Below are 26,964 nucleotides of genomic sequence, written 5' to 3' on the forward strand. Positions count from 1 at the left end.
TTTGCAGGTGTTCTTTATGTAAAGGGGATGCCGGCCTAAGGTCTGCGGAGCGCTGGGCCTCCTCGCAAACCTTCGTCTGGCCTGTTCCCTCAGGGCTTCCTGATCTGGGCTGATGTCCTTCGAAGAGCTATTTTTCTGTGCCTTTTGCCTACAATCCATCCTCTCTGCCCCCTTGAAACGTGTGAGTGTGCACTTTTGCCGCCCGCAGCAGTGGGCTGTGAGCTACGGCAACCTGGTCCCGCCCCACTGCTGCCTCTCCTCGCACTGGCCCTCTGCTCCTACCTGCTTTCCTGTTCTCGCAGGGCGACCCGCTTTGTGAGGTTGTCAGGGTTTCCTGTTTGTCTCTCCAATGGGAGCGTAAGACCCATGCGGGCTGTGCCTGGGGCAGGGATGCGAGCAGAGACCCCAGACGGTGCATCTCCGTGCATCTCCCAGGGCCGCGTCTCTGCCTCCACCCCAGCCTGGTTTCAAGTCTTTGTGGCCTAGGAGAGTACACAACACAGCCGGCGTGTTAACAAGTGGTTACAATGGAACCCAAAAAAGTCTGATGGGACAAAGCATGGCCTTAAATCGTGTCCCCCAGAATGCATGCTTAAGTCCTGACCCCTGGCGCCTGGGAACGTGACCTTAATTGGAAAAAGTCTTTGCGGATATAATCAAATAAAGCCGACGTCACTAGGGTGGGCCCTAATCCAACAGGATGGGTGTCTGAATAGGAAGAGCAGAGACAGACACACAGGAGGCCACATGAGCACGGAGCAGAGACAGGACGATGTGGCCACCGGCACAGGGCCGCCCGGAACCCCAGGAGTGGAAGAGGCAGGAAGTGTCCTCCCCCAGAGCCTCCGGAGCTCGGCCCTGCCCACACCTTGATGTTGGATTTGGCCTCTAGTCATGGGTTGGTGGAGGGGGGAGATCACATGGTTGTCCTAAGCCAGCAGCGACAGCAGCCCCAGGAAGGGACAGCTGTCTCACCGAATGCGTGCCTGTCCTCCAAGCTGTGGCTGTGAGTGGCCCAGTAATGTGTAGTGATGGATTGAATAAGCACCAAGGAAGATGCCCAAGCTTTGGACCGTCACTGCACCACTTGGTGTCTCTCTACGTCGTGATGGAGGATGGAAGACACAAGTCAATACGGAGTCAGAAGAAAACCATGTCCAAGGGCCTGGGTGGGGCCTGCATGGAGAGGGAGGTGACAGGTGCGGTGCCTTCAGAGGGAGGTAAGGAGGAGGGTGGAGAGGATTCAGCGAGGGGCTGGGGGAGGGGTGGGGGGGCTTTGTCCGGGGGAGCGTGTGAGTGGGGACACCTGGTGGGAACCGGGGCCTCTGCCCAGCATGTGGCCCTCTGCTCTCCCTGCCGAGGCCCCTTTGGGACCTGGGTTTGGGTGCATGCAACCCACAGCACTTGTCACCCCTAACTCCATAGCTACCTGCCCCTCTTCATGGATGTGGCACCCTCTAAAATATGTCAGGGATGTTATTTTAAACCTCCCTCTAGCCAATAGGTTATAACCAGCTTACAGTGTAGTTTTGTTCGCTCAGACAGTCACGGTGCTGCTTTTCCTGGTTATTCTGTGATTCGAAGTGAGTGGACTGGTCATGGCTTTGGGGTCTCAGTCAGCTTCTCCTTGACCCAATAACCCTGTAGTGGGAGGCCATGATGCCATTCCCCAAGGTCACACACTGTCCAGGTGGTGGGCCTGATGCTCGACTCCAGGCCTCTGACTCCAGAATCCACTATCCTCACCACTGTCCTGGTGTTTCTCAAACTGGGGTCTCCAGCACCCCACCAGGGTGTCCAGAAAGCCAACACTATCTTCACAATTACAACAAGACACTGGTTTCCCTTTCTCTGTGTCCTTCATGAGTGAATGGTGGAACTTTCTGGAAGCTACATGATGGGTGGTATTGGCACATAGTGACGATGGACAGAAGCTGATGAGAAACCAGCTGTCCCCTATTACGCCCTTTTTACCAGGGTTTGGGTGGAGAGGAGGAGGAGGCAGTGACTTAAAAAAAAAAAAAAAAAGCATCATGTGTAAGCCCATGACACGTATGTTATTTTATTTATTTTTTATTTTATCATTTACATTTTATTTTTTCAGTGTTAAGCTTTTATTATCCCTGCTTGTAAAATTTAGTTTTATTTCTGCCACCTTACATTGAGCTATAACTGACTTATAACATTTATAAGTTTCAAAGTGTGGCAGGGTGATCTGATATGTGGATATCTTGTGAAATAATCACCGCAAGTGAATTTACTTCTTGCACATTTTCTTCATTGCGATGAGAACTGAGAACGGTTCAGATCTACTCTCTGCAACTTTCCAACACACAGCACGGCATCGTGAGTGATTGCCACCGTGCTGTGGGTCACATCCCCAGGACTTGTGGGTCTTGTAAATGGAGACCTGCGCTTTTGACCACCTTATTGATGTTTTCTTAAACGAACTTGTAAACAAATATTCTAAAACTTGGCCAGTGCCCATTTCCGCTATCCTATTACACGTGGACCCACATACACAAAAGGGTTCGGGACCCTTGATAGTGGTCAGGGGGTGATGCTATGGGCACCATGTGATTGGGGACCAGTCTTCACTTTTTTTTAAAGATTTATTTATTTATTCATGAGACACACACAAACACACACAGAGAGAGAGAGAGAGAGAGAGGCAGAGACACAGGCAGAGGAGAAGCAGGCTCCCTGTGGGGAGCCCCATGTGGGACTCGATCCCGGATCCCAGGATCATGCCCTAAGCCGAAGGCAGATGCTCAATTGCTGAGCCACCCAGGCATCCCCCAGTCTTCACTTCTTGGGGTCACAGTGCTCAGGTCCCTTGGTAGAAATGATGTCCCAATAATAGTGAAACACAAGTTTTCTGTCTTGAAACCTTCCTTTATTCAAAATAAACTCCAGACCAATACAGCAGTGCCCCCTCCACGACTATTTCTGGAGGGTCGTGAAGGGTCTCAGATGTGGTCAGGAATCCTTTGGGTCTTGGCCAGCTTCCAGGTTCCAGCTTCCAGCTTCACCAACCCCTGCTGTGCTGTGGTGCGCCACCATCGCCTATAATCCAGGAGAGACCAGCAAGGCCACTGCCCACCTCTGCCCAGAGGGCTCCACCTGTACCCCGAGAAACACAACTGATCAGATGAGTGTCTGTGTGTAAAGAGGTTTGTGTGAAGGACTTAACTCACATGCTTGTGGGCCCTGGTGAGTCCAGAATGTATAGGGCCGGCAAGGCAAGATCTCCAAGTTACTGTCTTAAGGGGATTCCTTCCTTCTCAGGAAACCTCAGTCCTTATACTCTTAGAGCCTTCACCTGATTGGATGAGGCCCACCCACATTATGAAGGTGATCAGTTTTACTTGAAGTCAAGTGATTTAAATGTTGATCACATTTACAAAATACCTTCACAGCAATGTCTAGACCAAGGTTTGACCAAACAGATGCTGGGTACTATGGCCCACTCCCCTTCCAGGTCACTCTGACATGGGTCTGGTATCCCTCAGCAGGGTGGTCTGGACCGTAAGATGATACAGGGTTTACTGGGATGGAGCTTTTTGCCCATATATTCCATCTGCCCCCCTTTCTCTCGGGTGATTGGGTCAGGAGGATAGGGTGGGTGGACCCTGACCTTGGCCGTGCAGAACAGACCCTGTCCCGCCAGGATGGCTGCTTCTCAGGGCCCCCAAGCCTCCTTGAAGACCGGGAGAAACACCTGACACGGGTCCAGATCCATTTTGCAAGAGGTCCCTGAACATCATGCCTATTGGGAATAAGCAGATGCCCGGAGAAGGGGTTGGGCACACGGAAGAGGCAGTTCTCTGGAAGCTGCTCTGTGTCCACCAGAAAGAGGAGAATGAGAAGAACCATACAGAGCAGAAGGGACTGGGGGACACAGAGTCCAGATGGACGGCAGCAGATCACAAATAGCAAGGGGACCGTGAAGGAGAGATGCCCGCGGGGCAGACACCCTGAGGGCTGGGGAAAGTCGGGTCAGATGGTGGGCACATGGTCACTTCTGCTTCCTGTTTGTGCCACTCCCCCGGGGAAATTTTGTTTGTTTTCTTAAAATTTAAAAACATCCATTGTTTTTCTGGGTGCTTTTGCACTTTGACTTCGGAGCACTGCGTCTTGCCCTGACTGGCTGGTGCCTGGTCCACACCTCACGGGGGAGACGGGCCAGGGGTGTTGAGACTCAGCTGGAGGCCTGCATGGTTCCTGCCAGGTCCTCTCCCATGGTTGCCCTGACCCCCTGACCGGACCCCAGGCCATCAGGGAACATCTCGGGGGAAGGAGAGTGAGACAGAGCCTGGGGGGCAGGAGTGCTTGATTGCTGCAGAGAGTGGGACCCTCTTTCCATAACTCAGCTGTGCTCAGCTGAGCTGGGTGTGTGCCAGGCCCGGACCTGCTCCCCATCTTGGCTTCTGGGGGACGGGCTCCAGGCAGACATGCTTCTAAAGGGTTTGTAGCTCGAGCTGCAAGGGCAGGAGGGGTCTGGCTGGGAAGCCTGAGCATTCCCTCCTCTGCTGCTCTGTCCTGCTCCCGCTCCAACGCCCCCCGGCCCCCCCTCAGGTCGTGGAGTTTGCAGAGACATGAATTTGCACTTAATTGCTCCGAAGCATCAATCAGTGCGCTGGCAGGATCCCTTCATTCAGGGGCATAGCGCAGTCCCTCAACCTCCACCCCACCTGCCTGCCGCCCCCACCCCCTCGGGAGGCACCGGCTCTGGGCCTGGGAAGAGCCTGTTTTGCTTCCTCCCCAGGAGACTGTTTGGAGGAGGGGCTCCCACACCAATGGGCTAGTTCGGAAGTGCTGCTACAGCTCTGCTTTGCCTGGAGGTGGCGTTCTAGCACCGTCCATGAGGCTACAGGCTACCTTTAAGGAGGTTTAGGGAGATTTGCAGCACTTTGTTGAGATCTCGTGCTCAGCCGCCTTCCTGAGACCACCTGCAATGCCACAGGTGGTCACTGCAGGCTCATCCCCACAGCCGTCATGCACCCCACTTTACAGATGAGGCACAGAGCTGGGGATACATAGCTGGCAAGTGGGGGGCGGGGTTGGGGGGCTGCCCCTGTGTCTGTGCATCCTCAGGGGAAGGCTGGCCCCCGGGCCAGTGATGTCGTGAGGACCCTTGTGAAACCCACCCCACTGATTGTCCCGGGACTGTGACGATTTTCTTGCCATCAGCCGCTGGGCTGGGCTGGTCTCCCTCGGACGCTGTCAACGGTGTGGAGCCAGAGCGTTTCCCTCTTTGCCCAGAGCTGGGAGCTCAAGATGTTGTTGTGGGAAAAACAGTTGAGTGTCAAACCATTCAGCTTTGGTTTTCGAGCTGGCCTGCCCTCGGAGAAGCTTGCAGATGCATCCCAGCCAGCGCAGGGCTGGATGAGGTCCGGCCGGATGAAGTGACGTGAGGTTAGGGTCGTGGGGACCACAGGGCGGTGGGCTGGGCAGGGGTGTGGGAAGGTGGCAACCAGGATGAACGTGAATTGCACCCACGTGTGAAAGCATCAGGGGCCTGGGGCCTATGGTGTTGCTGGGTCTGCACAGGGCAGGTTTTGGGGCGAGCTTTTGGTCCGAGAGGGGCCGCAGGGCCGGAGCCGCCGTGAAGACAAGCCTCGGTGGGGAGCCCCTTGCAGAGGGTGGTCTCGGGCTGGGCAGGTACGTGGTGGTCAGTGTGCTCCTCATCCCAACAGGCCGCCCCGTGGCAGCAGCTGGCTGGGACCAGGGGGTTGACTCACTCTGGGGGACAGGAGGCTCGGCTGTGCCCTGAGGGGGACAGAGGCTGCTGCCTGGCGGCGGGGTGCCCCGTGTGACTGGCCAGAGCGCAGGACAACAGTGAGGGCGGCTGACAGTTACAGAAGAAGCTGTTTGGGGCCAGGATTGTAGTTGGGCTTCCTGGACTTCTTGCTGGTGTGGTGGACCTGCCTTCCTGCACCCCTGATGCCCTGGGGCAGCGGGCGGCTGCCTTGGTGACTGTGGACGGCGACAGAGAGGGGCTGACAGTCCCCGTGTCGCCCGTGGCCTACATGTCTGTTTGGATGTTTGTCTCCAGCGTTTTATCACATTCAATGTAATTGAAATCTTGCCACTTGCAGCAACGTGGACGGTCCTTGAGGGCATGAGGCTGAGCGGAACAGGCCAGATGGAGACGAACCCGCATGACCACCTTCCACGGGGCTGGGAAGTAAACCCGCCGACACCGAGAGAAGCTGCTGCTCGCCAGGGCTGGGGGCTGCGGTGAAGGTGCTCGGAAGGTCCCAACTCCCAGTTATGAGGTAAATAAAGGGGAAAAATCTTGCGAGTTTGTATTTGAAAGGTCAAATAATGTGGGGGGTTTAGAGGGAAAGCAAGACTTGGCCTCCCTCTCCCTCAGCCCTGGGCCCCATGCAGAGGATCTCTCTCTGTCTCTGTCTCTCTGCCTCTGTCTCTTTGTCTCTGTCTGTCTCTCTGACTCTGGCTCTGTCTGTCCTCTATCTGGATCTCCCTCCCCCCACCCCTGAGGTCCAGGCTCAGGCAGGACGGGTCCTCCTGAGGCCAATCTGTGTGTGTGTGGACGGCTATGCTCTCCCTGGGTCCTCACTGGGTTATCCCTCAGTGAGTGTCTGTGTCCTGATCCCCTCTTGTTGTGAGGACCCTGGTCACACTGGATCAGGGTCACCTTGGTGACCCCATGTCACCTCTAGCACCTCTGTAAAGGCCTGATCTCCAGCCGTGGTCCCATTCTGAGGTCCAGGGTGTAGGACTCTGACTTATGAATTTGGGAGACACTGTACTTTGAACATCCCTCCTCTTGGGGTAAATTTCCTTCCTGGCTAATTCCCAGAAAGCCACACCAGCACCAGCTCTGAGGGTCTCTAGATCCTGCATTGGTATAGAACCTGACTTTCCGGGTACCTCTCCAGGGAGGTCTCACCAGAGTCCCAGGGGTGGGTGGATCGGCTAATCTGGCCCGAGTTATTCGCCCACTGTTTCTGGGGCTGGGGCCCTCCCTATCACAGGGGGAGCAGGCTGGCACACCCACGCAGGTTCCCAGGTGCCAAGCAGCAGCATCCGGACGCAGGCAGTTGGCCCAGGAGAAGCAGGGCTGGGGCCAGCGGCCAGAACCACGGGAGCAGGAACCCCACCTCTCTGCAGCTACAGAGTGAAGACGGGGATGTGGGTGGATGGTATACTCATCTCTGGAGCCCTGGCACCCAGTTGGGACCCTCAGAGAATCAGGCCAGTGCCATGGGCACGGTCGGCTATAGGAGAGGCCGGGTCAGCTGCTCCGTGGGTGTCCCGGAGCCTGGCGACCTCCCGGGCCTCTGAGCTGGCCTCTGCATGCGGCCTTCCTGTGACGAAGGGTGGGTGGCTGGGGAGGGGGCACAGGGGTCAGGTGGGACGTCGGCTGGGGTGGGGGTGACGGCAGGGTCTCGGCGGGGCCAGGAGGGGACGCTTGTTCCCACCGCTGCTTTCCGGGTGACCTCCTCTTGCACTTTCTACATCCTGTGAGAAGGCCCCTTGCCTGGGTTCTCATGTAAACATGTACGGCTATAAATTCTCTTCAAGTCTCTGCTACTTTGGGGCCTGTCTCCCTGGTTTTGATACAGAATCTTTTCTAAATGTTGTCTAATTGCTGGAATTACTTCTTTAATCTATGCATTATGGGGAGATATGCCTTTAAATTTCCAGAAACGTGGGGCTTTTCCAGCTATCTTTTTGATGTTGGTCTTCAAAAGTCCTGCAGGGGATGGAGAACATTCCCTGCGGCTGTGCTGAGATTAGGCTCATCGTGAGTAAGTGGACAGCTGTCCGGGCTTACGGATGCCCGTTCTTCAACCACGGGGTGCAGAGTCTGTCCACACCCAGAGTCTTTAACCTTTTAGTTGTGTGCTTCAAACTTGCCGGCCTTCCTGGCCATTTTGAATCCGACCAGACTGAGAGAGATGTGCTGACCGTTCCCCCCTTAGGCATGCACTCACTGAATCCCCCCGACACTCTCGGCAGCCTCCTGCCTCAGGGCCTTTGCACTGGCTGGGCGAGAAAGCACTGCCCGGGGGACAGGACGGCTCACTGCTTTGCTGCGTCCTGGTTGACAGATGGACACCTTCCCCAGGAGGTCCACCCTTTAACACAGGCCACCTTCCCTCTGGGAAGTCCTTTCCACTTCCCTGTTTTATTGTCCTCCTTGGAACACTCTCTGTCACTCAGTGGTCCCACTTGCTTTTGTCTGTCCCTCCCCATAGAGGGTCACTCAGTGGTCCCACTTGCTTTTGTCTGTCCCTCCCCATAGAGGGTCACTCAGTGGTCCCACTTACTTTTGTCTGTCCCTCCCCATAGAGGGTCACTCAGTGGTCCCGCTTGGTTTTGACTGCCCCTCCCCATAAAGGGTCACTCAGTGGTCCCACTTGCTTTTATCCATCCCTCCCCATAGAGGGTCACTCAGTGGTCCCACTTGCTTTTGTCTGTCCCTCCCCATAGAGGGTCCCTCAGTGGTCCTGCTTGGTTTTGACTGTCCCTCCTCATAAAGGGTCACTCAGTGGTCCCACTTGGTTTCGACTGTCCCTCCCCATAGAGGGTCACTCAGTGGTCCCGCTTGCTTTCATCCGTCCCTCCCCATAGAGGGTCAGCTGCCCAGACTGAGATTGTTGTGTGTTTTCCTCCCATCTGCGTCACTGCTCCCAGCCGGTGCCAGGACAAAGCAGATGCCGCGTCGGGGCTGCTCAGAAGGACGGATTCTCCTCGGCTTTACTGTGCCGTGTGTGTGTGTTTCTACAGATCCTGTTTTCAACCCAGAAATCTCACTGTTAGCATTTCTCATAAACACTCAAAAATTCCCCCACATTATCTCTTCGAACGTTGACCCCCACCCCCGCCCCTCGCTCCCTCTGCCCCCTCCGGCAGCCCGGCGGCCTGCGGGTCCCTATGTGTCTGTGTTCCCGTGTGGAAGGAGAGATAACCTATCGGTGTTTACACACCCCGGCACCCACTCTCTTTTCATCTGGCCGAGCCAGACCCGGCAAGTTGTGAAATTCAGTTAGTGTAGTTCTTGTTTGTAGAATTTCCGCGTTCGCTGTCCCGGGTGCGTGGCCGTGTTTGTGGGCTCTCCTCTGCTCCCCTTCCAGAGGCTCTGGTATTTCTTTAGAGATTTCCGCAGCACCTCTTCTGTGCCATGTGTGCTGGTTGCAGAGACCGGAGCCTTTGCTGGGTGCGCTCTCCCGCCGGTGGCTGCTGCCTCTCCCACCAGGCCTGTGTGTGCAGTTTGTGATTTGTGATTTGGGCTCCCGGGAACTTCATCTGTGGGGTCCGTTGACATCTGCTTGCAGGTGACTTTCCTTCTGGGTTGTTTGCTCGCATCCTTGCTCACCTGGCGCGTCCCAGCCTGGGCTGCCTTGACAAGACGTCCCATGTGCCTCCAGTTTTCAGGAGACGCTTGGCAGGGCCAGCCTCGAGGCTGCTCTCCCGCCACACCCCTGGCCAGCACTGGTCCCCGCGGCTTCCCTTCGCCAGGCCTATGGGGGGCCAGTGGCACTCGTTCACCTTCCCCTGTGGATCCGAAAGTCCCTCAGGCCTGGGCACTGAGGAGCCGCCCGGTGACCTTCCAAAAATCATTCTGTGATCTAGCAGGTGTTTCTTGGAGGACTGTGGTTGGCGTCTGGTCGGCCTGTCTTACCCAGCAGGCTGCGTACAAGTGGAACTCAGAAGAACATTTGGAAATGTGCATGTCGTGGAGTTGACGGCTCCGGCCATGGTGCTGTTGGGTCTGCTGCCCTCAGAGCAGGCCCGGGGCCGGGCCCGGGGGCTCCAATTGTGCAGCCTGCGCCCCAGCATTGGCCTGCCTTGCCCGATGAGCCCCCAACGCCTGAGCTCCTGGGAGGACTGTTCTTGCACATCAAAGTCCAGAGCCTGGGGCCTCAGACGGGGGCCTTTTGTGGAAATAAGGCTGTGGCAGCCGCGGCTCTGGGTCAGGGAGCCCCTGACCCAACAGGACTGGTGTCCTTATAGCGAGTGGACATCAGGACACAGAGAGACGACACTGTGAGGACCCAGGGAGAGCATGGCTGTCCACACACAAGCTGAGAAGCTTCAGGGAGACCCTGCCTCCCCACACCTGGACCTCGGGCTTCGGCCTCCAGGACCAGGGGACAGTGAGCATCTGTGGTTCAAGCCAGGGTTTGTGGTGCTTTGTTAAGGCCACCTGAGCAAACTCATACAGTAGGGAACACGGTGGAGCTAGGGATGTTGGTCCCAAAAGTACGGGAGTGGAATTATGTAAAAGTTGTACATGTTTTTAATCATGTAGAAGCTGAAACAAAGACTCACAGAGTAAACTTCTGGGAGGTACAGATTGTATTTATTTAGAGATCCAGACTGAACACTTGTCAAAGAGGGAATCCCAGCAACTGAGCAAAGAACCTGAACCATTGACAGAGAAGGAAGGGAAGGGCTTGGAGACCCCGTTCCCTCAGGGAGGACCCCAGGGCACTGATGCCTCAGTGTCCTCCAGCTAGAGATTAGTGGCCATCCCAGTTCAGACAGCCTGGGTGGGTTGGGGAAGGAGGGACGTGGTGAAGCTAGGAGTGGGCCGGGGGGAGGAGAGGGTCGGCAAGGGTCCAGGTCAGAGGGCATCCAGCTCAGGATCCTCCCTGTGAGCTCTCTGGGGGCACCAAGTGGCTTGGTGAGCTCAGGAATGGTGGCGGAGGGGACAGGGCCCTGGGGTTGTTCATGAGTTGAGTCCTGAGGTCTGGCCACGAGGCTGCAGCTGTCCAGAGGACAATAGACCCAGGGTTGTACACCAGGAGCTCAGGACACACTGGCCATTCCAGGAGAGCTCAGATCTGCAGGAGCCAGAGCTCTGCTTTCTGGGTCTAGGATGCAGCACTTGTCACTGCCTAGGGGAGAGACAGGGGTACAAGGGCCACCTGAGGTCTGTGGCCAGCATCTCACACCTTGCACTGGCGCAAACGGGGACACAGCAGCAGGACTGGGAGCAGCAGGGTTTGCAGCAGCTGGACTGGCAGCAGCAGGGTTTGCAGCAGCTGGACTGGGAGCAGCAGGGTTTGCAGCAACAGGACTGGGAGCAGCAGGGTTTGCAGCAGCTGGACTCACAGCAGCAGGGTTTGCAGCAGCAGGACTGGGAGCAACAGGGTTTGCAGCAGCAAGGCTCACAGCAGCAGGGTTTGCAGCAGCAGGACTGGGAGCAGCAGGGTTTGCAGCAGCAGCTGGACTGGGAGCAGCAGGGTTTGCAGCAGCAGGACTGGGAGCAGCAGGGTTTGCAGCACCTGGACTGGGAGCAGCCACAGGAGCCACAGCCTCCCTTAGAGCCTCCGCAGGACCCACAGCCCCCCTTGGAGCCCCCGCAGGAGCCACAGCCCCCCTTGGAGCCCCCGCAGGAGCCACAGCCCCCCTTGGAGCCCCCACAGGACCCACAGCCTCCCTTAGAGCCCCCACAGGACCCACAGCCCCCCTTGGAGCCCCCGCAGGACCCACAGCCCCCCTTGGAGCCCGCGCAGGACCCACAGCTGGAGCAGGGACAGGCCGGCACACAGCAGCACACGGGCTTGCAGCAGCAGACAGGCACACAGCAGCTGGAGCCACAGCCCCCAGAGCAGCCACAGCAGGTCATGGTTCTGGTGGGTGGAGGGTGGAGCAGGTCAGAGGAGCAGGTGCAAGGGGAGGGGTTCAGGTGTGGAGCCTCCTGGGCTGGGGCCCCCCTCTATATACCTGCCCAAGGTGTTTATACTCAAGACATGATTACTTCCTTTTATGTGTTTACACTATTTCTTTTTTTTTTTTAATATTTTTTATTTATTTATTTATGATAGTCACACAGAGAGAGAGAGAGAGAGAGAGAGAGAAGCAGAGACACAGGCAGAGGGAGAAGCAGGCTCCATGTACCGGGAGCCGGACGTGGGATTCGATCCCGGGCCTCCAGGATCGCGCCCTGGGCCAAAGGCAGGCACCAAACCGCTGCGCCACCCAGGGATCCCTGTTTACACTATTTCTTATGGACAAGTGTTATTTTTAAACTCTGCAATCCCATGAACTCCTAAGAGCTCAAGCCAGGTCAACTTTCTTTGGTTCCCAAATCTGGCTCTTTCCTCATGAGTATTTTTCTTTGTAAACAGAGACCGAGCTCCTTCCTCAGGAGAGGAGGTCAGTGGTGGGTGGGCTGGGGGGCTGCCATCCGTGGCTTTTCCACTTCTGCTCATTGATAAGGATCCTCTGTCCCCCTGACCCTGGGCGCTGGTGTTTATACTCCTGCTTAAAAATCAGTTGCTGCTCATTTTTGTAAACATAAGTGTCAAGTTGAAGGACAAGACTCTTTGCAGCCACATATCCCCAAATGGTCAGCACAGATATTTTGTTAAATTGGTAAAACAAAATCTTGAAGTGCTTAGTTTTCATGCACCACCCATAATTCCTCTCTCTTACTCAATCAGCTCCCCGGGCCCCATCTGGCCAGCCCCCAGCACCAGCCACACCCAGAGTTCTCTTCAGGAGACCCAGTTCACAAATTCCTGCTAGGGCACCCACGCTTTGTAAAAACCCCACACATCCGCTAACATAATTCAAATTCATTGTCTTTGAAGTCTATGCCAGTTTACCAAGTGGGTGGGCCACCATTTGATTAGCCATCCTCTCTGGCAGACTTCCATTGTCTAGAAAATTAATTTTTTTTAATCAAGTTAACATTCACATCCAGTGAAATGCACATATTCCAAGTCCACAGCATTGAGTTTTGCTCAGCGTGTGGTGGTGCCACCACCGCGCACCTGGACAGACGTCTCTGGCCTTCCAGAAGGTTCCCTCTTCTCTGCCCACTCCTGGTGTTCAGTGTCGGGTGCTGTCCCCTCTCTGCGCATGTGTCCTCGTGCAGAGAACCGGCCCTCGTCCTGACCTTGATTTGCATTGCTCTGGTGACTAACGTTGTCTACCCTCTTTTCAGGTGCTTGTTGGTGACACACACATCCTTCTTGGGAAAATGTTCAAATTTTTTGTCCCTTTTTATTGTGGTTTTCTCTTGTCTCTTAGTGATTGATTTGTTGGAGCTCTTCATAGATGGTGGCTACATGAAGGGCTAGGGATGTATGTGTTATGTACAACTATATATAATTATATGTATTATCTTAACAGCGTCCTTGGAGAGGGAGACGTTTAACATCTGGCTTGAAGTGAGCCTGTTGCTCTGACCTCTCTGAAAACTCGGATTTTCTTCTTGGAGCGACGGAGGTATTTTTATGCGTATTTCTATGGTGGGCTTTGGACTGATTTTTGTGCACCATGAGAGGCCAGAGTTCATCTTCAAAGCGATTGTGCAGGTATAGACCAGACTGCAAGAGGAGGGGCCGCACGAGGATGGGATGTGCCAGGTTGGGATGTGCCAGGTTGGGGGAAAGTGCACCATCAGGCAGGTGAGCTGCTCTACTGGGAAGAGATGTTAGATGTGTCAGCTCCTCTGTGACTATTTTTTCTTTTCTTTTCTTTTCTTTTTTCTTTTCTTTTCTTTTCTTTTCTTTTCTTTTCTTTTTTCTTTTCTTTTCTTTTCTTTCCTTTTCTTTTCTCCTTTCCTTTCCTTTCCTTTCATTTCCTTTCCTTCGATTTTATTTATTTGAGAAAGAGGGAGAGCCAGAGAGAGAGCAGGAGTGGAGGGGAGAGGCAGAGGGAGAAGCAGACTCCCCAGTGAGCAGGGAGCCTGATGTGGGACTTGATCCTAGGACCTAGGATCATGACCTGAGCTGAAGGCAGATGCTTCACTGACTGAGCCACCAGGGGTCCCTCATCTGTGACTGTTTTCAGGACATGATGGCCCTTCCTGGTTCCTGGGGATGCAGGGTCTGGGGTGCTGGGGTAATGAGGACCAGCCTCGACTGGACCTGGGGTCTGGGCTAGGAAGTGGGCTGGATGCTGAACAAGGGTCTTGGTTGTTGAGGAAATTTCCGAGTGGTGGAGGAGCCACTCCTGAAAGCAGGGGGTGATGCAGGGATGGAGCCAGGGCAGCTGCCACCAACTGCCATTGGTTCTGCTTTGGAGGCCCATGTGGGCTCTGATGGGTACCACCTTCACCACCACCACTGACCATGTAGGGCGCTTTCTGTGCACCAGTCACTCAGTTCTGCTCTTTGGAAATGGCGCCTTTGGGAGTCAGAGGATCCCCATTGTAGCTTCCTATTTGGGGGAAACTGTAGGTTCCCAGCCTGTGGACTCACCAAGGGACACCATCAAGGCCAGATATGTTTTAATCTGAATTTTAACCATTCGTGGCTGCTCAGGACCTTCTAAGGATTATCAGTGAGCAGTTGGGGTCGAGAATTCTGTAGTTCCTCACATTTCTGGGCTGATCCCACCCCTGTCCTTCTGGCCTGCACAGAGGCCTGTTGTTTGAGTTCACCTCTTTCTCATAATGCTCTGCAAAATGTGGCCACAGTGCACTACGTAGAGGCAGCCCTGAGTTTCCTGAGTTTCCCCCCCAGAGATACATGATCTGGGACTGTGATACCAAACCCATAATAGCCATCTTTCCAGCCTCTGAAAACAATTTCCTTTCCACTCCCGCCCTGGCCACTGAACCAAGGCCACCACTCTCTGCTTTCGTTATATTACCTTTCTGGGTCAAGCAGGATGGGTCAACCAATTATGCTGCTGAGCTAGCTGCCCCCACGGTTCAGTGCTTATTTCGGGCTCGTGCTACACGCCACCGCAGGCCAGCTCCCGGCTCACTGCACTTCCTCCCTTGGGACTCAGGCTGGAGCAGCCGCTGCGCTGGGAATGCTAGTGGTCTGGAGGAAGGAAAAGCGTACGTGGGAAACTGCACTGAGGTCTCTGCTCACGGGCTCATGCAAATCACATGGTCACGTCCAGCTGCCGGGGGACCTCGGGGGCCACTTGCCACCTGCCATCTGACCCTGTCCCCAGGAAAGGAGGAACAAGGGGGCCTGTAAATAGCCTGGATTCAGTGTTCCGTGTGGCAGCCCTGTCAGCACTTTAGATGGTTTTAGCTAATGATCTTAAGCCTGTCTTCTCAACTCACTTATGCATTTGAAGCTAGAAGTTTCCACTACGCCCGACTGGGTTGTGTTCAGTAAATTTAATAGGTAATGATTCACCATCATCACCTACACCCGTCCTTTTGCTGGGGTTGCAAAGCGGTGGGTTTCTAATCCTGCGGTTCCTCACTGATGGGCTGGGGTACGTACGTCCTCTCGCCATCTGCTTGCCATACGGTGGAGTTTGTGTATTGAAAACAGGAAAAAGCACGATTCTTTTCCTTATCTCCTCTTGTTCAGAATAACGAATTGATTCCCAACATCCTCCAAGGGCAACTGAAGGCCTTGCATATTTTTCCCAGCTTCACTGAGGGGTGGTTGATAAATGAGGAATGCATAAACTTAGTCTGCACCATGTGATGTTTTGATGCCTGTACACACTGTGATTACCACCATCTAGGTAACAATCCAGCACCTCGCACACTGACCCGTCCCCCCACTTTTCTGTAGTGAGAACATTTAAGATCTGCTCCTTTTGTCACTTTCAAGCGTACACCACACTATCGTCAACTATAGTCCCCGTGGTGTGCCTTACATCCTGGGAACAGTTCGCCCTACAATGGGAAGTTGGTACCCCTTGACCGACGTCTCCTCCCCTTCCCCCAGCCCACCCCATGGCCGCCACCATTCTGTAATTTATTACTGTGAGTTCCATGCTGTTAGATCCCATCTATAAGTGAGATTATGCAGTATTTGTCCTTCTGGGTCTGGCTCATTTCACTGAGCATAATGTCCTCCAGCTTCATCCATGTTGTCACAAATGGCAGGATTTCCTTCTTTTTAAATATTGTGTAATGGTTCATTGTATATGTAAACTATACCTTCTTTATCCATTCATCTGTTGACAGACACTGAGGTTGCTTCCATATCTCGACCATTGTGAAGAACGCTGTAGTCACCATGGGGGTGCACGCATCCCTTCAAGCTAGTGACTTCATTTCCTTTGGGTAAATACCCAGAAGTGCAATTACTAGATCATAGGGTAGCTCTATTTTTAACTTTTTGAGGACCCTCCATACTGTTTTCCAGAGTGGCTGCACCAGCTTGCATTCCCACTAACCGTGCACAAGGTTCCCCTTTCTCCGCATCCTCACCAGTGCCTGTTGTTTCTTGCCTTTTTGGTACCAGCCATTCTGACAGGTGTGAGGCGGTATCTCATTGTGGTTTTGGTTTGCAGTTCCCTGATGAGTGAGGTTGAGCACTTTTTCATGTACTCATTGGCCATTTGTATGTTTTCTTTGGAAAAATGTCTATCTATTTGGGCCCTTTGCCTATTTTTTAATAGAGTTATTTGTTTTTTGGCAATTGAGTTATATGAGTTCCTTATATGTTTTGGATATTAACCCCTTATCAGATAATATGGTTTACAAATATTCTCTCCCATCCTGTAGGTTGCGTGTTCACTCTGTTGATTGTTTTTTGTTTTGGTTTTCGTTTTTTTTTTTTTTTCCCCTGTGCAGAAACTATTTAGTTTGATGTGGCCCCACTGTTTATTTTGCTTTTGTTTTCTGTGAAAGCTATCTGTCTTGGATTTTCCTTTGCTGGGAGATTTTAATTCAGTCTCCTGACTGGTTATTGGTCTGTTCATATTCATTCTTTCTTTCTTTCTTTCTTTCTTTCTTGGGGGGGAGGAGGGGGTGGATCAAGGAAGGAGGGCATGAAGAGGAAGTAAGATCTCATACCTCCTCCCATCCCTCCCTCCTCCCTCCTCCTTCCTTCCTTCCTTCCTTCCTTCCTTCCTTCCTTCCTTCCTTCCTTCCTTTCTTCCTTCGAAGGAGAGTACACATGAGCAGGGATGGTGGGAAGGGCAGAGAGAGAGAGAATCTCAAGCTGACTCCCCACCTACTGCAGAGCCTGACATGGGGGCTTGATCTCACAACCTTGCGACCATGACCTGAGCCAAAATCAAGAGTCAGATGCTTAAAACCGACTGGGCCACCCAGGCTCCCCCAGATTTTCTATTTCTTAATGATTCAGTCTTGGTCGGTTGTATGTTTCTAGGAATTCATTCCTTTCTTCTAGGTTGTTGTGGTATGATAAAAAAATATATATATGGTCTTTGTCTCCGGTTTCTGGTAAGAAGCTCCTAAAAACCTTAGGACTTCCTGAGAGGTAAGAATGTCTTTTGTCACTTATTAGGAGTCTCTTTTGAGCACACCTGAGTGAATGCTGATGAGGTGACTCAGGGTGGGCCCCTAGATAGCCCCAGGGTGGGGCTAGTCTCCAGAAAGACCTTGGAACTTTCAGCCCCACCCACCTGCCTCTGGAAAGGGGAGAGGGTGCCCTACAGATTAGGTTCTATAAAAACTCTTAAACATCAAGACTTGAGGAGATTCCAGGTTAGTGAACATGGGGAGGTTTGGGAGAGGGTGGTATGCTCGGCAGCATGGAAACTCTGCGCCCTTTCCCCGAACCTTGCTTCCTACATCTCTTCCATCTGCCTGTACCTGAGTTTATCCTCTTATAATCCACCCTTAATCTAGTATACGTGACATGTTTCTTTGAGTTCTGTGAGCAACTCCAGCAAATCAGTCAAACCCAAGGAAGGTTGTTGGAACCTTAGGTCTCTCACTGGTCGGTTAGAAGCACAGGTGACTCTGGGCTTGCAATTGGCATCAGAAGTTGTTGGGGGGGGGCGTTCCCATGGGACTGTGCCCTTCACCTGTGAGAGCTGATGCTAGCGCCAGGTGGATCATGTCAGAACAGGTTTAAGTGAACTTTGTGGGACACTCAGTCTGTGACTGCAGAGAACTGGAGGGTTTTTGGTGGTGTTGAAAAAACACACGCTGGAGGGCTCTGATCTGTTGGTGTGTAATTGCTCACGGTAATCTCTTAGGATAAGTTGTGTTTTTGTGGGATCTGATATAATGTCCCCTCTTTCATTTCGGGTTTTATTTGAGTCTAAATTAATCTAGTTAAAGTTTTGTCAACTTTTTTTTTTTTATCTTTTCCAAAGCCTAACTCAGTTTCACAGATCTTTTTAGTTGTTTTTCTATAGTCTCTTTCATTTATTTCCACCCTGAACTTTATTATTTCCTTCATTCTACTAACCTTGGGCTTGGTTTGCTCTTTTGTTCCCTAGTTCCTTGAGATGTAACATTAGTTGTTTATTTGACATCTTTCTTTTTTCTTAATCTAGGTATTTGTCATGTAAACTTCTGCCTTAGTCTGTTGGGCTGCTGTCGCAAAATATCACAGCCTGGGTGGCTCTTAAACAACAGAGCTTATTTGTTATAGTGGTGGGACAGAGTCCAAGATCATGGTGCTAGCAGATTGGGTGTGGTGGATGGTGAGGGCGCCTCTCCTGGCTCATAGATGATGCTTCCACCTGTGTTCTCCCTGTGGGAGAAGGCGCTGGGGAGCTCGGTGATGTCTCTTGGAAGAACACCAATCCCATTCAGGAGGGCTCCACTCTGATGACCTGGGCCCCTCCCAGAGGTCCGACCTATTAAAACCATCATCTTTGGGAATTAAGATTTTAATATGAATTTTGAGAGGATGGAAACATTCAAGCCATGGCAAGTAACCTCTTATGCTGCATCCCATATATTTTGGTATGATGTGCTTCCATTTTCTTTTGTCTCGAGATATATTTTTTAAAGATTCTATTTATTTATTCATGAGAGACACAGAGAGAGAGAGGCAGAGACACAGGCAGAGAGAGAAGCAGGCTCCCTGCAGGGAGCCCGATGCAGGACTTGATCCCAGGACCCCAGGATCACTCTCTGAGCTGAAGGCAGATGCTCAACGACCCAGGTGCCCCTCAAGATATTTTTTGGTGCTTCTTTTGATTTCCTTTTTGACTCAGTGGTTGTTCAGGAGTGTGTTGCTCACTTTCCATGTACATGTGAATGTTTCCATTTTCTTCCCATGACTGTTCTCTACTTTCCTGCCTTTGGCTGTCAGAGAAAATGCTCCATACAATTTCAATCCTCCTGTGTTCAAGATCTGTTTTGTAACCTAACATGTGATCTATCCTGAAGAATGTCCCATGTCACTTGAGAAGCATGTGTTTGCTGTTCTGTAGGTGTCTGTTAGGTCCATTTGCTGTAAAACAGTTCAAGCTCAGTGATGTTCTGTGCGAGTGATCTGTCCATTGATGAAAGGGGGCACTGAGGTTCCCTGCTACTCTTGTGTCTGTCACTACTTTCTGATCTGTTACTATTTGCTCCATACATTTAGGTGCTGTGATGCTGGGTGGGTTATAGCTTCCTTGTCATCCTCTTTGTCATTTATTATTATTATTATTATTATTATTATTATTATAATTAATTTATTTATTCATGAGAGATACCGAGAGAGAAAGAGAGAGAGAGAGAGAGTCCCCTGATGTGGGACTCAATCCCGGGACTCCAAGATCATGCCCTGAGCCAAAGGCAGATGCTCAACCGCTGAGCCACCCAGGCATCCCTCCTCTTTGTCATTAATAATGACCTTCCTTGTGTCTTGTTACCATTTTGACTTGAGTCTCTTTTCTCCGATGGGAGTACAGCTTCCCCGACTCTCTTGCTTTCCATTTGCTGGAAATATCTTTTTCCATCCATTTACTTTCAGCCTATGTGTGATCTGGAAGCTGAAGTGAATCCCTTGTAGGCAGCATAGAGTTGGGTCTTTTATGTTTTTTCTTTAAATCTAGTAAGTCAAAAAAAACAAAAAAAACAAAAAAAAAATAAATCTAGTAAGTCTGTGTCTTTTGAAGAATTTAATCCATTTATGTTTAAAGTAATTAACCTGTCTCTTTATTTTGTGTATATCTACTGTAAGGTTTTTCTTGTGTGGTTACCTCATGGTACCATGTACCCTGGTTACATGAAACACCTTATAGTTATGACACTATGCATTTTGCATATTATTTGTATTATTATTTGTGCATTATTATGTGCTCATAGATTTAAGCATACTTTTTAAAAAATATTTTATTTATTTATTAATGAGAGACATGGAGAGAGGAGAGGCAGAGACACAGGCAGAGGGAGAAGCAGGCTCCATGTAGGGGAGCCCATTGTGAGACTCGATCCCGGGACTCCAGGATCACGCCCTGAGCCAAAGGCAGAGGCTCAAGCTCAACCGCTGAGCCACCCAGGCATCCCATTGATTTAAGGATACTTGACGCGTATCAGTCCTTTTGTTTTTTTGTTTTTTGTTTTTAAATGTTCATTTATTTATTTGAGAGAGAGAAAGAGAGAGAGAGAGAGAGAAGGAGAGAGAGAGAGAGGAAGAGAGCAGGAGGAGGAGGAGGAGGGAGAGGGAGAATCTGAAGTAGACTCCTTGCCCAGTACAAAGCCCAATGCAGGGCTCCATCTCATGACCCTGAGATCATGACCTGAGCTGAAACCAAGAATTGTATGCTTGAGCCACCCACGTGCCTCTGTATCAGTCCATTTAAACATTTGGTGTTCACATTACCCAAATTTATCTACTGGAGATCTCTTTGAATTTGACACCCTGCTTCTTTTCATGACCTGAGGAGTCTTTGTCATCTCCTTGCTTTCTGGGATAATGAGATGTCCAGATTCATCTCGGTTCATTTCCAATCCCATTTCTGCAGAGAACTGAGGTTCCACTTATGTACAAGAGATGATATTTAACAACAATAGGCTTGGCACAAGGAGTGCTCACAGCTACCAGGTTGGCCATTTTTCTAGGTCTTTCAGTGAAATAGGAAACTAATTTTTTTCAAAAGATAGCTTACATTGTAATTTCATAGTGACATCTTTAATTCAAATTCAGCACTGTAGAGTTTTTAGTCAGTTTCATCAACCCCATACCCACAACCACATTTCTGGTACCAACCTAATTTGCTCTCCCCTGGGACACTCAAACTGTCTGAGTGATAATACCAAGCTGCCACCAATAAAACGATTACTGAAAACAGCTTAAGATTTCTGTTTTTGTGTTTTTGTACGCTGAGAGCGTATCACACCAGGAGATTACTGTGTTTTCAAATGACTTGAAATAACTCATCTCTATTAATACTGCCTTTTAAGAATTTTGAAAGAATGTGGTTGGAGGTCTCAAAATAACAAGGGAGGCCTCAGAGTATGATTTCCCAAGGCCCTCAGTCTGGGAAACAGCCACTGTTTTTCTTTTTCTTGACAATCCCTTATGTATTATGCAGATTGGAACAGATAGGTTAAGGGCTGGGACGCGGATACAGAAGGTGAACTCCCTTCCTTAGGCCAGTGTGTGAGTTTCCTGTGGCAAGAGGCTGGTTGTACCACGGTCCTCAAATGTGGATGATGAGTGGCAATGTCTGGTTCCCAGGCCCCAGCCACTTGACTAAGACAGGGATTCAGCTCTGCCTGTGGTCGGAGAAGGAGGGAGGTGGCACAGGCCTGGGACAAGAGAAGGGACAGTCTAGAGCCCCAGACTGTCCCACACTGTGAGGCCTCTGTTGGCCTGGCCTTGGGGACTGTCCTGTCTCCATCACATCAATGGCTGGTAAGATGTGAGGAAGAGAGTGTCCTGAGGATAGAAAAGACAGGCCACAGAGGAGATGTGAGGCCAGGCTGACTGCCAGCCTATCCTGGGGGTGGGGTGTTAGCACCCCCCAAAAACAGATCCATCAACCTCCTCAAGTGTGGAATAGGATGAGAATGAGAACAGCAGTGACCATAGTGGAAGTAATGACCAATGATAGAAACACACAAGCCATGGGTTTCAATTTGTCAACATGATGTTTTTATTCATTTGTAACATAGGATTGAAGATAAATCAGAGTGTTTGACATGCAAAGCAGCTCCAAGGAAGTCTCTTTAACCACAACTTTGTTCCCAGTGGAACACCAACACTTACATCCTCTTGGAGTGAAAACAGGACTTCAGCTGGAGCCCATGCCTGTCAGTGGACCAATCAGGGTGAGGTCAGGGGAGAGGAGGGACATGCAGGCAGAAGGTGACTTGGGAATGGATTTGTCAGGAGACAGTGAACATTAGAATGGCTTTTCCTCAGGAACTAGAAACCAAATCTGGCTTCTTTCTACAAGGGTGATGGATCCCAAGATGTGATTTGGAACTTAACAATGAAGCACAGGACATAGCTGGGGAAACCTGGATCAGCTGGAGTCACAGCCTCAGACCTTGCACTGGCAGCAGATGGGGGCACAACAGCTGGACTGGGAGCAGCAGGGTTTGCAGCAGCTGGACTGGGAGCAGCAAGGCTTACAGCAGCTCGACTCACAGCAGCAGCAGGGTTTGCAGCAGCAGGACTGGGAGCAGCAGGGTTTGCAGCAGCAGGACTCACAGCAGCAGCAGGGTTTGCAGCAGCAGGACTGGGAGCAGCAGGGTTTGCAGCAGCTGGACTCACAGCAGCAGGGTTTGCAGCAGCAGGACTGGGAGCAGCAGGGTTTGCAGCAGCAGGACTGGGAGCAGCAGGGTTTGCAGCAGCTGGACTGGCAGCAGGATGACCCACAGCCTCCCTTGGAGCCCCCACAGGACCCACAGCCCCCCTTGGAGCTCCCACAGGACCCACAGCCCCCCTTGGAGCCCCCACAGGACCCACAGCCCCCCTTGGAGCCCCCGCAGGACCCACAGCTAGAGCAGGGACAGGCCGGCACACAGCAGCACACGGGCTTGCAGCAGCAGACAGGCACACAGCAGCTGGAGCCACAGCCCCCAGAGCAGCCACAGCAGGTCATGGTTCTGGTGAGTGGAGGGTGGAGCAGGTCAGAGGAGCAGGTGCAGAGGGGAGGTGTTCAGGTGTGGAGCCTCCTGGGCCGGGGGCCCTTATATACCTGCCTGGTGTCAGGTGAGATGCTGGGCGCACGGTCATTTCCTGGTTCCTGTTTGTGCCACTTCCCCAGGGAAATCACATCTGCTTGTTTGTCTTCAATCTTACAATAACCTCAGTGCTCTCACAGTTCTGCTCTTCTATAGCCCATGATTTCCTCTCACGTGTTCCCTGAAAAACAAGAAAGCTTCTGTGTCCGTTGAAGGCGATGGGAGCAGGGTCCTTGGCTTTGAGGCCGTGTTCATCTTTGCTACCTGTGTTACTTTTCTGTGGCTCCCAGAACAGATGACCACAAAGGCAGTAGACGTTGATTGTCCCCCCGTTCTGCTGGAAGTCCACGGTGGAGTCAGCAGGGCCGTGCCCTCCCTGACAGCTCTGGGGGAGGATCCCTCTTGCCTCCTCCAGCTCCTGGGACCGCCAGCATTCTTGATGCTCCTGGCCTCCAGCTGGTGCCTAACTCTGATTTCATGTGGCCTTTCTCCCTGTGTGTCTGCACCTCACCTCTCCTCCTCTTTTCTCTTACAAGGACACCAGCCATTGAATTGGGGCCTCACCTCAACTTGACTCCACCTGCAAAGACCTGATTTCCAAATAAGGTCGTATTCTGCAGTTCCAGGAAGACACTGTTCAACCCACTGCACTGCCTCATCACGTTCCTGATGTGATTCCTGATGCTGCCCTGGCTGTGAAAGCCCAGGAAGTGTCCTAGAAGGCAAGGGGGGATGGAGTCCAGGGAAATACTCTGGACCAGTCAGTCCCATCGTGCCTGTCACCTCTGGGAAGAACAGGACTCAAGGTCAGGACAGGATTCAGGATCAGGATAGGACTCAGGATTAGAATAGGACTTAGGATCAGGATAGGACTCAGAGTCAGGACAGTCCAGGATTAGAATAGGGTTCCCGATCAGGACAGGACTCAGGTAATGAGCTGGGATTCCCCTTCTAGGCTTCTAGGATTCTGGGGTATCTTCACTCAGTTGGGCAAATTTTTTAGGGGAGGCTCCTAAAATGTTCCAGCTGAACCATAAACACAGCAGCAGACTCTGCCCTTTGTGATGAGAAACTTCTCAATAAACAGCTTTATTAAATAGCATGCATCCCTGAAATAGGTATATTTCTGTAATATGCATAATATCTATCTGGTCACATATTGCATATTTGCTAATTTTTTCACATTTTTGAGGCTGAAACACAAATATGTTTTAATATGCTTTTCTGTGATCCATGTTGGAGACCATACTTGTAGGCCCATGCTTATGATTCATATACCCCTCTTTGAAATTCAAGTGAGAAACTCCTTAGACATGTCTATATATATGTGCATTTATAAACATAGAATTATGCATAAAATTTGCAAGAATTCATAAGGTCCTGATGCCCATCCGTGGTCTGTAGCTCCAGATTATTAGACACCCATTGATTTGTAACATAGGATTTAAGATAAATAAATAAAAAAAAAGGATTTAAGATAAATCAGAGTGTTTGACATGCAAAGCAGAGGAGAAGGAGGAGAGGCTCCAAGGGAGAGGAGGCTCCATTAGGAGAGGAGGCTCCAAGGGAGAGGAGGCATTTCTCCCAGATAATTACTGTGGGCTTCCCATGAAGCTTACAGGATTGATCACATGAGTTTTTGTGCCTCTCTCACAATAAGAGGAAAACAAAGGTGCTGGGGCAATATTGTGTCAGTTGGTGAAGTGCTAAGTGACTTAGCAGAACAAGGAAAGGTAGTCTGAAGCCCTAGGGCAGGGCTGCAGATGAAAATACCAACAACATAATGATTCATTTGGAATGAACTGATGGTGTGTGATTTGGAGGAGAGGTCATAAAAGGCATGTAGACTCTCTCTCGTCACTACCCTTGCTGGTGGGGGGAATCAGATGCCATGTCACAGCCTACAGAGAGTCCCATATGGTGAAGAACTGAGGCCAACTGCAGTGGTTTTTGTTTGTTTGTTTGTTTGTTTGTTTGTTTGTTTGTTTTTTTGCCATCTTGGAAATGGCTCCTTCAACCCCACTCAAGCCTTCAGATGATGCAGCCCCAGCCAATGCCTTGCTGAGAAGGTCAGAGGAGATCCAGAGCCAGGGCCACCCAGGAAAATGTAGAGCTTGACAGAAAAGAATGAAAACAGGGCAAGCATTCAAATAGAGGTGCTAGAAAAAGCACAGAATGAAACCAAAATAAGAAAAAAGCAGAACAAATATGACAGATAAGTAACAGTCAACTCTGCATCTCTGAAAAAAGTAGTAAGACAAATATCCATAAAACTGAGCCGCAGAAGAGGAAGTAAAATGCAGATGAAATATAACTGGGCAAGATTAAATAATCCACAAGTAACAGATTTTACATAAAGGAATTTGGGGAGCAAATTTGCTGGTAAGTTGAAATCTAAAAGAAATGGGTACATTTCTGAAAAAAAAAAAAGAAAGAAAACCCATCACATGGCAAACTTCACATGAAAAGATATTGAAAACTTAAATAGATCGATAACCATCAAAGACAGTGAAATTATTACCAGAAATGTAAGCCCCATAGACCCCAGACCCAGACAGCTTTATGGACGAGTTCTAACAGACCTTCCACCCCTCTTTGAATGTTGGGAATAAAATGGAAGGGAAGGGCAGCCTGGGTGGCTCAGCGGTTTGGCGCCACCTTCGGCCCAGGGCGTGATCCTCGAGACCCAGGATCGAGCCCCACGTTGGGCTCCCAGCATGGAGCCTGCTTCTCCCTCTGTCTGTGCCTGTCTGTCTCTCTCTCATGAACAAATAAATAAAATTTTTTAAAAAAGGGAAGGGAAGCTGAGCAGGTTCTCTCATGAAGCTATTATAACTTTCATTTCAAAAATCAGGCAAGCACTGTAAAACAATAAAAAAATTGTAGATCCACACAATTTCTAAATCCAATATTAGAACAATCAGGTAGATTATTGAAAATAGCCAGTCATAGTCAAGGAGGGTTTATTCTAAGAAGACTAGGGCGGCTCACCATCAGAAAATATATCCTCATAACTCATTGCTACGGGGCTCAGAGGAGAAAAGAATTTACGCGATCATCTCAGCAGGTGTAACAAAAGGGCCAATGAACAACTTATGACTTTTCTGCCGAAAGTGGAGAGACAGAAGGATCTTCTTTAACAATTTGATAAAACCTGCCTGTCCAAACCCCACACCAAATGCGACACTTAGTGAAGGAAGTTCAGATACGTTCCTTCTAAATTTATATGTAAGATGAAGATATGAAAAAAAAAAAAAAGATGAAGATATGGCCCATCAAAACTGTGGGAAAAAGACAAACCGGTGATTGGCAGATGATGTGGCCGTCTCTAACAGCAACCAGAATGGACAGAGAGGAAATTAGAATAAGAGGGCTGAGCTAGGCTGCAGAACTCCTGCCCAGCGCTCACAGGGCAAGAGTATTCTTCCTCAGGAGGTAGGAAGTGAGGGGACGGGCACAGGAATGACAAAAGTGCCAGCCACCCGGGAGTGCTCCCGATCCAGACCTGCCCTTCCCCGTGTAAACCCTTCTGTGACAAAGACATAGCAATGGAAAGGAGAGTCTCGTTCTCTCCAAAGTGATCTGGGAAGCCTCTACAATTCCAACAATCTCAGGATGTTACAGGAAAATCATTGCTATTTCTTGAATTATGTGGAAGAAGCAGGTCTCACGGATCGCGAGGAAGGGAGAGTCCACTCACTGCCTCCGCGAAATGGCAAGGCAGGGCAGAGGTGGGCAGGCCAAGGGACAGGGCATGGCCGGCACCTGGCCCCCCATAGAGAGCATCCCGACTGGGTGATGACAGTTGTAGGTCACACACGTGACCTCTCCTGTGTGTCAGGAGACGCTCTCAGGGCTTGCTATATGGTGCCGCCGTTAACCCCGCCAGCAGACCTCTGACATGGGGCCTGGCACTGATTTCCTTTCCAGGGGGCTAGACCCAGGTGCCCCCTCAGCCCGCACACTTAGGACATGGCCAGGTCGCCACGTAGGACGACGCTTACAGTGGCCATGTCGTGGGCAGGCCAGTTGGGAGCCCTGATGGTGTCCAAAACGGAGAGAATAAGCAGAATGAGGCATGTGCTGATGCTGGCAAACCGCATATCAGAGAAAACACGTGTTGGATTTATGGTAAAGAAATGTGGCTTAATTTAAAAAATGCAATACTCAGCAAGAGAAGGCACTGACGTAGATCTGTCGCCGGCATCCACGTC

At 51.0% G+C, this 26,964-nt stretch overlaps 1 long non-coding RNA gene across 3 annotated transcripts; it reads left to right on the top strand.

Annotated features, from left to right (window-relative positions):
• Positions 1-742: 742 nt before the first annotated feature.
• LOC106560001 lies at positions 743-26,016 on the top strand. 3 transcript variants are annotated; one of them, XR_005373519.1, is made up of 5 exons: positions 743-1,220; positions 6,102-6,281; positions 13,123-13,218; positions 21,734-21,889; positions 23,287-26,016. It is a non-coding gene; the product is annotated as an uncharacterized LOC106560001 (long non-coding RNA). The 3 variants fall into 3 exon arrangements; XR_005373520.1 differs by lacking the exon at positions 23,287-26,016 and adding an exon at positions 22,018-22,237; XR_005373518.1 differs by lacking the exon at positions 21,734-21,889.
• The last annotated feature ends 948 nt before the right edge of the window (positions 26,017-26,964 follow it).

Source organism: Canis lupus, chromosome 18, assembly GCF_011100685.1.
Source record: "Canis lupus familiaris isolate Mischka breed German Shepherd chromosome 18, alternate assembly UU_Cfam_GSD_1.0, whole genome shotgun sequence".
Lineage (NCBI taxonomy): Eukaryota > Metazoa > Chordata > Mammalia > Carnivora > Canidae > Canis > Canis lupus.